This window comes from Aptenodytes patagonicus, chromosome 3 (genome assembly GCF_965638725.1).
Source record: "Aptenodytes patagonicus chromosome 3, bAptPat1.pri.cur, whole genome shotgun sequence".
Classification (NCBI taxonomy): Eukaryota; Metazoa; Chordata; class Aves; order Sphenisciformes; family Spheniscidae; genus Aptenodytes; species Aptenodytes patagonicus.
Window position 1 is genome coordinate 10,950,396 of NC_134951.1, and position 17,178 is coordinate 10,967,573.

The following is a 17,178-nucleotide window of genomic DNA, read 5'->3' on the forward strand; positions in this document are numbered from 1 at the left end:
ACAGTGGTATACACACACCTGTCTAGCTGTCAGCAGAGAGTGGGCATCTCTTAGAAAGTAAGGTAAATCCGTTTTGTCTTCAGAGCTTTCAGCTATCACAAATACAGCAATAATTCTCAGATAAAGAGATGGATTAGTGCCCTGTGAACTGTAAAATAAGGAGTTTTCATTCTGAATAGAACTAATCTGCATATGTCACCCTGCCCGGGGGAACCAGAGGTATAAAAATCCCTGTTTACATGTCCTACTGAGTATCCCAGTAAATAAAGATGTTGGCTGCAGAGCCCTTTCACCTTCATTCAGAAGGAAACTGAAGCTTATGGGTCATCTGATCTTTATTTGATGTCAGATTGCACAACTTGTTTCCCTGAATTTCACAAATGTTTAAGCACAACCAGATTTCTCAGACACTCTGATTCTTGCTTCTCTTCATCATGACAAATAGCCCTTTGAAACAAAGGACAATAGAAGAAATTATAAAAGTTATGGGAGAAGAGAGATTTAAAGTTTTGTTTTCTTTTGTTTCCCCCCCCATGGCTATTTATTTCTGTCCATCACCCGTAGGTCTTGGGAGGGTTATAAATTCTAAAAAAGGATTTACTTATAAGGAATGGGTTAACTGAATAATAAATATGCCAAATAGCACAAATACTGGCTCTTTTTGGCAAGAGTGAAGCTTCCCAAGAGCAGACACAATAGTTTGCACACTAAACTGTGGTTAGAGGTTAGAGGAGATTTCCAAGTCTCATAGCAGCATTGCCGCCAATTGGATTAAAACTCTCAATCCTGTAATCGATGTGGCAGCCATCTTGCAGTCATCCCACAGTCGGTTCTGGGAGGGCCTGGAAGCAGAACATTGCTCTCAAAAATGAGATCTTGCTGGAACTTAGCTGTTGTTAAATCAGCTGACCAGAGAGGTCATTCCAAGTACCCCTTTGAAACTCTGACAATGGTCTGACACAGGAAGGGGTGTGTACGTTTCAGTGTGTGCATAGGTATGTCCCACAAGTACAACCAGGTATAACTTCAATTTCCATGGCTTTTCCTGTTGTTTGTTTGTTGGTTTGTTTTCCTTTCAGGTTCAAGCAAATTTTAGCCTTATTTTCCATGTAATACGTTACGGAAATGTAGACAAAGCCACAATTATTCAAATTATGCTGCAATTCCCTCTACTTATGAAACATTTGCAATATAATAATTTGAAATATTATTAGTTCTATTTTGGCCTCTTTTTCAGACTAGTTTATATAATAAGAAATATTATATTTCATTAAATTGAATTGTGTGGGAGATAACTGGAAATCACCAAGTGTCTGGGGCTCAGTGACACCGTTTCTTTTTTTCTTTGCCTATAGTCTTCATCGTCTGAATTCTCATAAATGCCAGAGAGGCTTTTCTTTATAATTTACAGCAAGACATAGACATAGACATAGCAAGACATACAGACATAGAGCAGAACTGGTTGTAAAAGTTTAATTAAGTGAAACATTTTAACAAGAAATTCAGAGAACAATATGCCCTGCTCTAACTAAGTGATGTAGAAATAACATTGACAAGAAACGTGTGTGTTCCTAAATGAAAAACTTTTGCAGACGTAGGACAGCAAAAATGTTCCAGAATTTTAGATTATGCAACCAACTAGAGCTGATCTTTTATTAAGTGATTTAAAAATACATGTATAATTTGCTGCGTATACAGAGATTCTACACATGCATCCACATCCACACACACCATACAGTGCATCATCCACCTCCGGCTCTAAACTACGTTATTGATACCTTTAGAGCAACTGCCATTATGGCCTACTGATACCTTACAAAGTTTATATTGAAACATTTAGTTGTTCAGTAAGTGACACCAAATTTTGTACTGCTCTTCTGCTGGCAGATTTATTACTCAGGTGGGAAACCAGAAGTTATTAAAGGCCATACGGACATACAGAATTGCTTGTATTCCATTTCTACACAGCCAAATCCTGGCCCAAATGAAATCGATGGCAAAAAATCTGTTGGCCTCAGCAGGAGTAGGCTTTGGCCAGTTAGGTGTATAACTTGAGAAGCACTTTGGGATCCTGTAGGACAAAGGCTATATTATTATCTACAAAAATCTACACAAAAATATCTTTGAAAAACCATGCAGACAGGAAAATTAATCACTAACAAATTCAAGACAGGCCAGAATGAAGGTTGCCTGTGCAACACTAACCAGAGCCTCTTTATATATTTTTACCCAGTTTTACCTAGTATCACAGAGAAAGTCTGCCAGAGCCAAGAATCCTGGGTTCTGGTCCCATGCCTTAAATATGGAAATATCCATATACCTCTCATCACCCTTTCCCTCATTTCATTATCCATCCAAGGCATTAAGGGAAACTGGGACCTTGTAGAACAAAAGTGTATGTTGGAGGTTTGCAAGACCCGACTGGGCAAAGTCTTGAGCAACCCAGTCTGCGTTGAAGGTTGCCCCTGCTTTGAGCAGGAGGTTGCACTAGAGACCTCCCAAGGTCCCTTCCAACCTGAGTTACTCTGTGATTCTCTGTGGCTGAACTGATATGGCTTTAGGTTACCATACTTAACACTGTACTTACCCTTTGGTAAATGGTTTATGAGCAATTGGCTTCATCATCATTCTAATAGATCATTATACAAAGACAGAGAACTTTTATGGTATCCCTGCGTGTAAATGCGTTATCATTCTGATTGCAACCATGAGGCATAGGCCCATACCAAACTCAGATGCAACCACCAAACTGAATACTTTCTGTTACTAGCCTACCACCATTCTGGCAGCACCAAACACCACACATACATACCAGTGTATTTCTGATAAAACTTTTACATCTACCATTCAACAGCCCAGTTAGAGGACTGCCAGAAGTTTTGAATGCTATTGAACTGGTATGATGAAGGCACATTTCAGTAGCAGGAAATTGAAATAGTGTGGTCAAGGCAAACTAGATCACGTCCATCCATCTTTTATCTCCAGTTCAAGCAACCTGATAACCAGTCATGGCTGAACTAAGGGGAAGTAGGTGCCAGGGCAAGTTTGCTAGGAGGCTTGAACTTCTGTCTTTAGATTGACAGTAAGATATTACAACAGCCCTTCCACCGTGTTTCTATTCCGGCTGTCTTCTCTCCAGGAAATAGCTTCATCCTTAACCATACATAAAGCACACAAAACCCCCCAAACTGCATGGTTCCCAGGGTATTTTCTGCCAGCTATCTGATATTATTCTTTGGTATAATACATAATTTCGTTTGACCCTCAGTGCCTGTGATACTCACTTGTATCAACCCGGACCATCTTCTGCAGAAATCTTCCTTAATTTCTCTTCAATATTTCTGGGTTCCAGGCCCACCAGAATTTGTGAGTCTGGGGGATTTCAAACCTGCTTTAACCTATAGTGTTGGAAACCTTCTCTTTCACCTACTCTTGCACAAGAAGCAACACCTCACTGTTTCTCTTACTGATGAGAATATCTCTGCAGTGGGGATGGGCCAAGGCCTGCCCTTGCCTTCACCTTCTTTAAAGTATTTTTTCTCTGTAAGCTTGCCATGCATTTGGGTATGTAATTGTGTTCACAACCAGCCAGTCAGTCCTCTAATATGGGGTATGTACCTACATGAGTATAAGTTTGCAAAATCAAGTGGGTTGTACAGGTAACAATGTAGAACAAATTCTTCATGGCTAATGCTAACATTCCCCACAACATTAGATCTTCTCAAAATGGCTGGAGGAGGGTCATCTGCTAGTCTGGGCATTGGCAGAGTGAGAGGACCAAGCACACTGAGCAGCAGTACCACCACCAACTTACGGAAGTAACAAAGGTCGTGCAAGATCCTTACACCACGCTTCTGTTGTGAAGAATTTGCCAGGTGTTTGCTGTAAGCAAAGACCCAACACAAGTTATAACTTCATTTTGATTTCCCAGCAAATGATTTCAAGAGGACATGCTGGAAACAATCTTGAATTTATGGATAAATCTATACTGCCTCTGGGAGTCAAGGAGCAACTTCTGGTCTCTGAACAAGTGATATGAACTAGCTCAAATGTTATATAGCCTGTAGGAAACAGGACTTGGAACAACTCCCTATTCAGTGTCCAAGTTTCTTTAAAGAAGGAACTTTTGGTTGTTTCTGACTGGAGCCAAAAGCCATATGCAGTATAGATGTCTGGGGGACCTGAGACTTAGCCTGAAGCAAGGAGTGAACCAAATGGACAGCAGAGAGAGCATACAGAATGAAAATGCTCATTACATCTACCACACAAATGGCATGGTTAGATACTTAGAGGAAGCCACTGGGGTGAGTAAAGATGGCCTTAATCAAGGAGATGCATGGGAAAAAGTAACAGACCTGCAACTCTTTGAGTGCTGCCTACCACTTCTATGGAAGTTATACTGAAAGAGGCTGGGGACTCCTGGGTTTCTGGGCAGCCTGGTTATTCTTACAGAGGTAATATTCTGCTCTGGTTTGTGTACAGCTTTGGCTAAGGATGGAAAGCAAACAGATAGCCTCCATAACATACTTTTCTTTCCCCGCACATTTCCCCTGCTAGCACTACCACTGCCACAGTTAAGATGTATTCCAATATTGTTGCCAAGTAGAGGAAAAAAGTGAACATACACCTACTCGTTATTTTGCAGTAGTACTTTTTCTGGTATTTACTATGATTACAGGACTTTATTTCTAAAGAGCTTGATAGTGGTTTTATTCAGAACTGTTTTCTGTAGAAAGTGTTTTATGGATGCCCTTGTATTCGGCTCTACCACTGCTCTAAAAGCACTGGTAATTATAGCTCTATTGGTAGGTTTCATGTATGGAAAGCTTTTGTGCTGGAACCCTCAGAAATCACTCCATCTACTAATATACTGTTTTGTCACTAGTCTCTTAAACATCTCCACATGGCACCCACCCACTGAAATGCCATTTGTTTCTTTTCCTTCTAAAGCCTTTACTATTCTTAAGTTTTAAATCAGTGGCTAGCCTGAGAGGCAGTTAAGATTCAAAGCCAGTAACAAGATGCTATTAGACCCCTATGCTAGGGCAATCGAATCAAGCCTCTGCCCTTAGCCAGAAAATCCCCATTTCCCAGGTACATGCTCACCCCCTCACATTTCACACTCCCATTGAGTCTGCATCACATTTATGCTGCAAAAAAGGAAGAAAAGTGGAGAGGTGGTATCGCTGTCTCTGAAGTTCAGCATAGGTGTTAATTTAATTTATTTCAAGATTGTTACCTTTGAATGTTCTCAAAGAGACATTAATAAAAAAAGGTCTCACAAACACCTACTACCTTTCTGTTGTGTGACAATTCAGACAGATATTTCACATTGTTAGCAGGCTGTTTGTCTCACCGTAATGCTCTTTCTCAGTCATTATTATATTTGTTTCTTTAATAAGCCTTTGTTTTTCTCTATGGTAATGACTGGCTTACAACTACTTACAAACAATACGGAAAATTATGCAAAAGCATTTCATTTTAAAGTTGCAGAACAGAAAACCAGCCAAATGTAAAGGAACACACATCCCTCACACATAGCTCATATACGCAAAGCTATGAAGTCAAATGCATTACAGCAGTACAAACCCCACCTCGTGTCTCTCTCTCAGACACATCTGTCTATATGTGCACACATCCATGCAAACACACGCACACGTACAATGTACATTACTGTCAAGTTAAAAGCCTAAAGCTAATCCTTAATCCTTAGGTCATCCCCTTCATTTCAGCACATCGAGCCAGCCAAGTCTTCCCAACATGCCTGTCAGCAGTTAGCTGACGTAACTCTTCCCACTCAGGTCCCATTAATTCAGCAGCTTCATCAATGGAGTTCCACCAAGTTCATCATCTAAAGCTTCAGTTTTTGTTTAAACACAAAATCAGAAAGTTATATTTTTTAAATGTTGCAGTGAGGCAGTTTGACTTAATTTTGTTCTCCTTTTATCTGAAATGTGCTGATGAATTTGATGTACAGTTCTGTGAAGTGATATGGTTGATCTTATTCAACATTGGTCAGTTCCTTCTCCAAAAGATTTGAACTGAAATTTTCTATTCCTTTTAGAAACACACTTTTGTTTTAAAAAAGTTTGTTGATATTTTGCTAGCCCAGTAACGACCTGGTGATTTCTTTGTGGCCATGTGTATGTGTGTGTCATCTGGACTTCTATGTCTTCCCTCTTATGGTTTCCACTGAATGTCACTATCTTTCTGCTTTTTTCAAATCTTCTTAATATATACCCCATGCCTGATTACCCTTACAACATATTACCCATTACAGAGGCAGGCTCTAGTTTTAATAGCTCATGTTCTGGATTGGGGTTCAGTTCCTAGGCCAGTTTTAGATCCACTGCATGATTCGGTCATCTCATTTTCTCATATATTAGTTTCCCAGCAGTAAAATGGGAATTATACTTCTCTACCTTTCAATGGATTTGTCAGAGTAAAACTAATTCATGACCTGGAGATAATCTAATAACTCTAAAGGTGCTGAAGACCATGAAGTAGATAGACACACTAATGGCAACAAGAAATCAAGATACATGTATTGACTTCTCTCTCCCATCATCATGTTTATTGTTTTAGAAACTTGGAGTTGATTTCATGTGCTAAATCACTCAGAAACACTCTAGTCCACCCCAAAACCATCATACATACCAGGCATCAAACATATAACACTCTCATACAGATAAATGATCCGAGGAATGGACTCAACGGCTGCTAGCAGTTAATTTATATCGTGGTTTCGCCGTAAACTTTTAACTTTGGAAATAATCTGCCACCCGTTTCAATTTTTGGCTGCCACATAATGCACCTTTGTGAAGTCACTTTTCTGTCTAATAGAGATGTTTCTTTTTATGGGTGAACATTTGTTTAAAAATAACAAATAGTTATCTCATTTACCGTTCACAAAAAGCATGCCACTTAACCGTATGTAACCAAGCCCCATTTCATCTGGTTTAATGTTTAGCAAGGCATGCAAACTAGTCGATATTACAGGGAGAAGTTGATTTATTTAATAAAATTACATTACTTTTTTTTCCATTAAAAAACCAAATAATTGCAACAAAAAAGTGTTTAAAGTAGAAAAGCATAGCCTGCAAAGATTGATACCGAAAAGTCAGCACATACCGGAAAGTCTGATGCTAAGCTCAGCTGCCTCTTCACCCCGTCTCCACTTCTCCTCTGTATCTGGTGTGCAGCCAGCCTCTGTTTCTGAAGTCGAGTACTCCCATAGTGATTACTGATATCCACCGTAATGTAGTTAGCAGATAGCCCATTTGTTCCGCTGTGGATAAGGTTGCAACAGAACTTAAAATTTTAAGCACATTTTTTTCCATTGGGAAGAATAAAGTTTAGGATATATATAGATATAATATGTAATATGCAATGTATAGTATATACATTTACATGTTATATCTACCTATCTGTATTCTCCTTGTGGACAAGAAGTTGAACAGGAGTCAGCAGTATGGTCTTTTGCCCAAGAAGGCTAACTGCATACTGGGCAGTTGTTGCTAGCAGGTCAGGGAAGAGATCCTTCTCCTCTATTTGGCATTTGTGAGACCACATCTGGATTACTGTGTCTGGTTTGGGGATCCCCAGTGAAAGAGAGCCATGGACATACCAGAGTGAGTTCAGCAGTGGCCAGCAACCTAGTCAGCGGGCTGGAGCACACAGCATGTGAACAAGAGGGAGATAGATGGGTTTGTTGAGTCTTAAGAGGAAAAGGCTAAGGGGAGACATTATTGCTGTCTTCCACAACCTGTTGCATGGTTATAAAGACAAAGTCAAGCTCTTCTCAGAGCGAAAGACAAAAAGCAATAGATAGAAGTCATATGAGGGAAAAAAAAAGTCCCTCTGTGGTGATCAAACACCAGCACAGATCCCAGAGAGGTTGTGGAATCTCCTTATTTGGAGACGTTCAGAACTCAGATGGGTACAGTCCCAAGCAACTTCATCTGACTTCAAAGTTCAATATGACTTCAAAGTTAGCCCTCCATTCTGTAGGGTGTTGGATCAGAAGATCTCCAGAGGTACCTTCCACCCTGAATTACTTGATTTCATGGTAAGTCCTAAACCCTGTAAGCACCCCAAAAAAGTGAAAGGCTGTGAGTTCAAACCTATTTAATGGCAGAGATTCCTCAAAGGAAAGCTTAGTTATGAATGCCCAAGCCACAGGAAAATCTTTCCGTGGAACTCTTGATCAACCATGCGACACAAATGTGTATTAAATCTGGCTTCAGCACTTCTTGTGCTCCCAAAACTATTTAGTGCAATGTAAGTGGAGGAAGTTCACATTTCCCACTCACATTGGAAGTCACAGAAAATTGCCCTAGCCGACATTTTGTGGTCACAGACTCCCTGCTTTGCTGCTGTTGTTTATCTTCAACACATGTAGAAACTGTTTTTGGGAAAAGATAAGCCAATAAATGTGATCTTTTGTTTTGACGTAATGCATTCCTCTTATTCATTAGATGCCTTTTTGAGATTAATCTAAGAACGTTGCTCTTGCAGTCAACCAGATAAGGCTTCTTTTTTCTTTTGGGAAGGGAGGGGTGGGATGTCTACAATTTTTTTGGCTAGAGCAACACTGATACTTTATGCAGTTGGGCCTTTGTTCTTAAAATAAACACATAAACTTGGCTTAAAATAAGAAGTAGTAGAATTTGTTTGTTATTAGAATGCACTTGTGATTAGCAGAACCATTAACCAGCAGCTGTCCTTTTGCACTGTGTGAGATGACCACACTTTCCCCACATATTTTGGAGGACAAGAATGGCATGTGCTATGATGCTAAGGATGTCAGAAATGTTGAGGATGTTTTTTAAATTACATTTACTGCTCTGTGTTTCCCCAACCGAAGAGGCACTGTAAGAAAGCAAGGAGACTCTGAGCAAGACAAGCAGCCTATGCCCAATAAATTTTATCTCTGAGCTTGTCTTCTAATACCAGGTTGTGAAGCATAGGTTTTTTGAGATAGTGCCCTCTGGGAAAGAAGCACACAAAAAAGACCATTCATGCATACATGCACATCTTTCTAGGAGTGTCTGTAGCGCTGCAATATACACACCAGAGTTTAGGAACCTTTTTCAGAGGGCTGTAATTGCTTCAATCTCTTGTATTCAAAGTTGTTTATGTTATCCTTGTCCCTTCAGATACTGCCCTACAAGTGTCTGGTAGAAAGCCATGGGGAATTTCCCCATATTGTACCCTTCATATAAGCCACTGATCTGGCTGCCAAAAGGCACAGTGAGTGACTGTCAGACCATGCCCCTGTTTGTTAAATACTTCCACAGAATCAGAATCACAGAATGGTTGTGGTTGGAAGGGACGTCTGGAGGTCATCTTGTCCAACCCCTCTGCTCAAGCAGGGCCACCGAGAGCCAGTTGCCCAGCACCATGTCCAAATGGCTTTGAGTATCTCCAAGGAGGGAGACTCCACAACCACCCTGGGCAATCTCTGCCAGTACTCAGTCACCCCCACAATAAAAAGTGTTTCCTGATGTTCAGAGGGAACCACCTGTGTTTCAGTTGTGCCCATTGCCTCTAGTCCTGTCAGTTAAAGAGGATGCAACACTTTTGCAGTGAACCAAGGAGATGGAAGCTAACATGTATTTTGTTCCAGTGTCCAACTGAAGTGCATAGCACAAGGCAGTCCCTGGCAAAATCTCTGGTTCATGTCAGGGAAAGTTGTGAGTCTTCACAAGTTCAGGTTCACACTGAAACATCCTCGGTGCCATCAGTAACTCGTGGATGCAGGATTTGGAACTGGATGTGTCTTTAATTCCTAAGGTGTGAAATATTACCTAATTCCAGTCAAATTGACAAGTATTTTTCTTCCAGAATTTAACATTCAAACCCACAAATCTCAACAGCAAGCAGCAGCACAAGTCCTTAAAATTGGGCAGTGGATAGGACCTGCTGATTGTAATTCTCTTTTAACCTATGCTGAGCTGCAGTTCTTTAAATTGCTGCTACAGCTACTTAAATTTCCCTCCCCAGCATTATCAGTTGTTGTTTATTATTATTATTTGATTGTTTCTTCTTGCTTGAGAGGTAGAAAATAATAGCCGTGTCACAGTGATGCACCAGCCCTGGTGATGTCATGGCTGTGTCACAGTAGGCAGCCACCAGCTCCTGGCACCACCCTGGTGATGCAGCAGCCATGTCACGGCAGGCAGAGCACTGGTGGTGGCCATGTCACAGGTGGGTTGGTGACACAGCCAGCTCCAGTGGGTATAAAAAGGGCTGTGCCAGCAAGTTGGCAGGCAGGCCGGGTGGGCAAGGGCAGGAAGGGGAGGGCAGGGCAGAGCCAGGTGGCTGCGCGACCTTTGTTGCTTTTCCTATGCATTACAGCTGGACACACAGACAAGGATGCAACCAGACCACAGCACGGTCCTGTCCTCGCGCACTGTCAAAGCTCTACAGGACAGATAAGTACCCCACCTGTATCCCATCACAGTCTTGCAGGGAGCTGGAAACTCTCCAGAGCCATGGGCAGAGGGAGTTTGCCACCCTTTTACCCTGGGTAGCCAAGGGCTGGCTGGGCCCCACATGATCTCCTGGCACCATCCCTGGTGATGAAATGGCCTTGTCACAGCGGGCAGAACACTGGGGGTGGCCCATGTCACAGTGAGGTGAGTGGCATGGGTGGCCCAGGAGGGATGTCTCCTGGCTATCAGGGAGACATGGGACAGACAGCCTTGCCATGAAGCTGGGAGACCACCAGGCAAGGAGGCAAGGGCTCTCCATGGAGATGGAGGGTGGCTGCTCCCATTGCTGATTCTCCTGTCTTTGACAGCCGCAGCCCTGGATATGGAAACGAGGAGACCACAGCCTCTGCCACTCAGCCAAAGAGTGTTGCAACTTTCTGAAAGGAAAATGCCCTAAAATATAAGGAAATACATAGAGCCCCAGTCAGTACCACATCATAGTCCTACCGGCAGCTGGCAGTTCCTCACAGCCATGGACAAGGGAGCACCCCACCACCTACCATCATCTCTGTACCCCACCATAGTCCTACAGGCAGCAGGAAGCTCTATTCACAATAAATCTGCCTGGCACAACTGAACAAACATTAAACTGTTTAAAGCTAATTTGTCTCTAAAAGCAAGTGTGATTGCAATTGGGGAAAATATCATTACTCTATAGATTTTAGGGTGCAAAACTCTTGTGCAATACCAGTCAGAAAAGCACAGATTCAGGAAAAGCAGTGCAGCCCATGGAAGCCAAATAGTAGCTTTAAGAAAGGGGTATTATCCAAAAGTTCATTCATGATTAAGGGCATCCTGTGCTGAAGAGTGAGACAGCGACGGCTCCAGTGAGAGCTCTGGCCTTAGCTAAGGCCTTATAAATATACGGATGTAATTAGAGGAGGAAGAATTTTCTTAAACCAGTCTTTTCCCCATATTCAGTACATGCACAGACCTCACATCATAGCTTGACCTTCACTGGTCTAAAACACTTGAAGTACATTACTTTTGGCAGCTCTACAGTGGGGTCAGCAACCTCCAGCAAGAGCCAGTAACAAAGAGCTCAGGTGCAATAACATCTTAAATCACCACAGCTGCTTGTTTGGCGTATGTGAGTCACAGGTCCAAGTGGATGAGTATAAAAACCTAAAGGTTACATCTATATTAGTAAACTAAACAGTGTCAGGGCCATCAAGCCATCTGGAACAATCTGATCACATCCATAATATTAAACTCTCTTAACCTCTAGCACAGGACAGCCGCCTGCATGTTGCCTACTGGCAATGATCCCTGGCCTGTACTAACTCACAAACCATACCTAGGAATTGTTTGGGAGATTGTTAGTTGATCTGGGCCAAAACCACGCCAAGGACTGTTCTAACAATTGAATAGCATGGATGAGTGTGGTGGGTTGACCCTGGCTGGACACCAGGTGCCCACCAAAGCCGCTCTATCACTCCCCTCCTCAGCTGGACAGAGGAGAGAAAATGTAACAAAAGGCTCATGGGTCGAGGTAAGGACAAGGAGAAATCACTCAGCAATTACCGTCACGGGCAAAACAGACTCGACTTGGGGAAAACTAACTTAATTTATTACCAATCAAATCAGAGTAGTATCATGAGAAATAGAACCAAATCTTAAAACACCTTCCTTCTACCCCTCCCTTCTTCCCAGGCTCAACTTCACTCCCGAATTCTCTACCTTCTCCCCCTCAATGGCACCAGGGCTGGGGAATGGGGGTTGCGGTCAGTTCATCACACGTTGTCTCTGCCATTCCTTCCTCCTCGGGGGGACGACTCCTCACACTCTTCCCCTGCTCTAGCATGGGGTCCTTCCCACGGGAGACAGTTCTCCACAGACTTCTCCAACATGAGTCCTTCCCACAGGCTACAGTCCTTCATGAACTGCTCCAGCATGGGTCCCTTCCACGAGGTGCAGTCCTTCAGGAACAGACTGCTCCAGTGTGGGTCCCCCATGGGGTCACAAGTCCTGCCAGCAATCCTGATCCAGCGTGGGCTCCTCTCTCCTCAAGTCCTGCCAGAAGCCTGCTCCAGCGCGGGCTTCCCACAGGGTCACAGCCTCCTTCAGGCATCCACCTGCTCCGGCATGGGGTCCTCCATGGGCTGCAGGTGGATATCTGCTTCACTGTTAACCTCCATGGGCTGCAGGGGGACAGCCTGCCTCACCATGGTCTTCACCACGGGCTGCAGGGGAATCTCTGCTCCAGCGCCTGGAACACCTCCTCCCCCTCCTTCTTCACTGACCTTGTTGTCTGCAGAGTTGTTTCATTCATATATTCTCACTCCTCTTTCCTGGCTGCAGTTGCCCAGGGGTGTTTTTTTGCCCCCTTCTTACATACATTATCCCAGAGGCGCTACCACCATCGCTCACTGGCTCGGCCTTGGCCAGCGGTGGGTCCATCTTGGAGCCGGCTGGCATTGGCTCTATCGGACATCAGGGAAGCTTCTAGTAGCTTCTCACAGAAGCCACCGCTGTAGCACCCCAGCTACCAAAACCTTGCCACACAAACCCAATACAATAAGTAAGTTCCAGTGCCTGTGCCCATGCCTTGACACTGTTTAATTTACCAGAATACATGTACCCATAGTTTTCTGAATGTGTCACTAATCTATCTGCTGTCCCTACGTATTTTGGTCTCTGAATTTAGATATTTAAAACATATGCAGCCTGACAGTACCTCTTACTCTACACACTCCTAATTGGTGTGTTGGCATGCCGCACCCAAACTTTCCTCCATAAATATACATTTTTTGATGACTGCAAATGAATACATCTCTACTTGGAATAAAACCCCCCATGTTTGGTCAAGCCAAGCATACTTTCAGAACTGGAGCAGTCTGGAATGCACATCTGGAATGTGCGATGGCGTTAAGGGATCCTGAATACCAGAAGAGCAACAAGTTGGGCTTCTGAAGCACAGCACTTACTATATTTGTTGCCCAGGCTTTGATTTTCTCTGGTTGTCAGGCCTCTACAGTCACTGCTGTGGTGTGAAGTGTCTTGATGCTTTTTAGCCCAAGTTTTGGTAGAATTCCGCAAGGTGTCTGGTTCTGGTCCCACAAACATATGCCAAAGGTAGACTTCTTGTACAACACCTCTCCTGGAAATGTGAGGTCTTTTCTGCAACCATCTTAAATGCAAAACCATTCTTCTTAGAAACCTCTGAAAATGTGCACCCAAGCCGGTTGCATATGCGCAGACCTACTCAGACACCAGTCAGACTTTTCAGCCTCCTACTATAGCTCTTTAAAAGCACACAAGATCATATACACCACAATCCCTCCTGTAACTGCAGCTGTTGCCCGAGCAAAAAAAGGCAACAAGTCTCCACATCCTCTCCACCCCCAGCATGTTTCTCATGTTCCCTGCCTCAGCCTGGAGAGTGGGGAGAGTTTGGCTTGCAGGCCAGGGCGGGTCCTGAGCACAGATAATGTTGTGATTATCAAAATTCCTCCTTCCCCACCTCAACACCAGAAGTACCGAAGGAGGGTATGCCGTCAGGATTAAGCCTTTTCAGAACTCAAGGGGGCTCTTGGTGGCCCTGAAAATCATATATGAACACGGAAAAAGAAAATTCATCCTCAGACCCTCAAAGTTTTCCAGATAATCAAAATAACACAGAAATGTTTTGCCCAAAGATTTTTGCATTACTACCAAAAACACCACTGGTTTGAGCACTGCCTGTTCTACCCCTCACTGCTTCTACCTTTGCCATGGAAAAGAGAACTGGGGGTTATAACTTAGGGGCAGTAAATGCAGAAACCTGAAAATCTGGAAAACAAGCCTAAAACATAACTTTCCCCCTTTAAGTTGTTGGCTTCTTCTTTGTTTTAACCTGCTTTCCTTCCAAATACAACATGTTTTTTTGAACATTAACATGCAACATGCTTTGTTATCATTTGGTTGGTTCATTCTTATTACAGATCCCTAAGAAGATCTCAGTTCTTTGTATATGAAAAAAATCACCTTTCGCAGAAAAGCCATGAGCCACAGGCTGCTCCCCACCTCCCTGCAAGAAAGCTTCAGGAGCAGGAAGATTCTACCATTTTAAAAAGTTTTTTTCCCAGTTGTTTTGACAGTGATTATTTTTAATGTGGTGTCAATAAACCCATTCAGATTTGGAGCAATGTTGGCTTGAATAAATAAGAAAAATTTCAAAAATAACCTTTCTCCTGTATATGTTCCAATAAACAGGGTCATGTTATACTCAATAGTAATTATGAGATGACCCTATAAATTACTGTCCAGTGATTCATGTTATTCTATAGACTTTAGGTCATACACTTCAGTTCAAGCTGAAAGTGCTGCAAAGGATATATTAGGCTCTGGAGGAAACAGGGAAAGAATATAGTGTACGCTCCATATTGGTATCATGGGAGACCTGACTGTGAGAAAGCACTTTCCAGCAAAACATACTGAAATTACTGCAATGAACCTGAGCTGAAGAAGCAACTGGAGTGCATGTTTCCCTACTGACTTGAGAGAGGGAGGTCCTCAGCTTGTCGGCAGAAGCAGTGACTAGAATTAAGTCTCCACAAGTTTTCTGTCTGTTCAGTGCTAGACAGAAGATTAAGCGTAATAACATTAATGTTAATAACAAAAACATTAACATGGTTTTGCTTCACAACACAATTTATGACGATGTGACACTGTATAATAAGAATCGATATACTTCATTCTCTCATAAAGTTTTCTTCAGTCTACCTGAAAACACTTTCTGTAGGAGGCAATAGACCTTAATTTTAGAGGTGGGAAACAGGCATGAGCAACTAAAAGTGAACTAAGTGTCCTACAACCACTTAGAAGCCCAGAAATCCAACTGGGAGTGTGTGGGCCAAGGCACATACTATATTCTTTTGATTTCCTGAGCCTTTTTTTTTCTGTATCCAACCTGTATCTCTTAGAGGAATCAGTGCTCCTGAAGGAACCTAAACAACCTCTCTCTGCTCAGTTGACTCCGACAAAAAAACAAACTTACCTGTAAGAGTCAATCAAAGCTGGCAGGAGGAGGAAGGAAACCCTCCACTAAACTGGGAAATCTAGTTTGCCCATCTTGATTTTTTCGATTTCGGAGTTTACTGATTCTGTGTTTTGCCTTTGCTTTTAATTAACAGCAGAGAGAAGTGTCTTGTTCCAGGAAAACACATCTCTATTACTGAAGATGAACAGGTCCCTCCACAACTGATTCTCTCTCCACAAACACTAAGTACAACCAACCCTCCTTTTGCCTCCCAAACTCACAACATTGAAAACAAGCCTTTTTTCCGTGTAAGTCCCATCTGGCCCAGCCTGTCTGTGGGCTGCCCAGACACTACTGTGAGGAATTTGCTGTGAATCAGGTCAATGGCTGTGGCGGGATCAGTTCATCCTAGCTGGTATCTTCCTGGCTATCTCACACCTCGTATCACATCACTGATGTGCTGGTGTCCAATATATGGCAAGGAAAGGGCTGAGAAGTCCCCCTGAGGATGGCAGCTGAAGTGGGCTGCCCCAGACAGAGCAGTTCATCTAGCCTAGCCCTGCTTCCTACCCCACAGCTTGCAGAGCTCAGGAGAGGTGAGCTGTACAATCTTCCCTGCAACAGCATCCTGCTCTCAGGGATTTTCCAGACGCTGCCAGACATTTATACAGCAGGAAGGTGCATGTGCTTTACAGTTCATATGCATGAAGGATGATACATGCCCTTTAGGTTGGGTTAAGGGCACAAACTCAGATCAGCTTTACTGCACACATGCCCACATTGCTCACTGCATGATGTTGGAGGAATGCGAACAGATCATCTCCAAGTACTTCCAGAGGAGTCACTCAGCCACCAGAACAAGATGTTTGGGCACCAATGCTCTGCAGCATGGAAGCAATTCTGCAGTGTCTGGAGGGTTGTCCTTTTCCCTCTGGTTCTTTCAACAGCATTTTCTACCAATCCACTTATCGGACTATCTGAGATTTCTTTCATGTGCTCATCTCCACTTCCTATGCAGCAGGTAATGAACAGAGGACTTTTGCCTGTGTATTGGCAGAGCCCTCAGTAGACTGCATCATGGTTAGTGGTTGCTCTCCAGAAACAAGTTGCTATGCTACTGTAATAATATTGCTTATATCCCAGTGTTATAGTGTGGAATACAAGGTCAGGAGAAACATGAAGTAATAACTTAATAATAAGGACTGTCCTTTGCTGTGTAAAATTCACTTCCATCACTTCCAGATTCATCACTTCCAGACAGATTTACTTTGCCCTCTTCAAAAGGTCAAGGAGTTTAGGGCAGGTGTGAGAGCTGCTGCACAAAACAGCCAAAGGGTTATATAGTGCACCTTTTAGTGGGTGGTCCCACCAAATATTTTTGCATGGGCCTTCAAGTTGGCCCTAACATGGTTTCCAAAACAAGGTCAAGTGAATGTATTGGAAACTACTGCTGCCATCATTCAAGGAGTGAACAGCATCAAAACATTAAAACTGTGGAGTGAAATGTACCATATGTTACTGCTGTAACCACATCCAGCTTTACCTCTGCGGCTTTATTAGCCCAAAAGATCCAGGCAGAACGAACGCGAAACGTCTTGGCCGAAATGCGCCGGTCAGTCAGACGATGGCACTACAGACCCGGCTCCACTGGCTGCCTTCTGCCCTCATTAAAACGTCTGCTCGGCCGTTCATTATTCCGGTTTCATTCTCCATCCCGGTTTT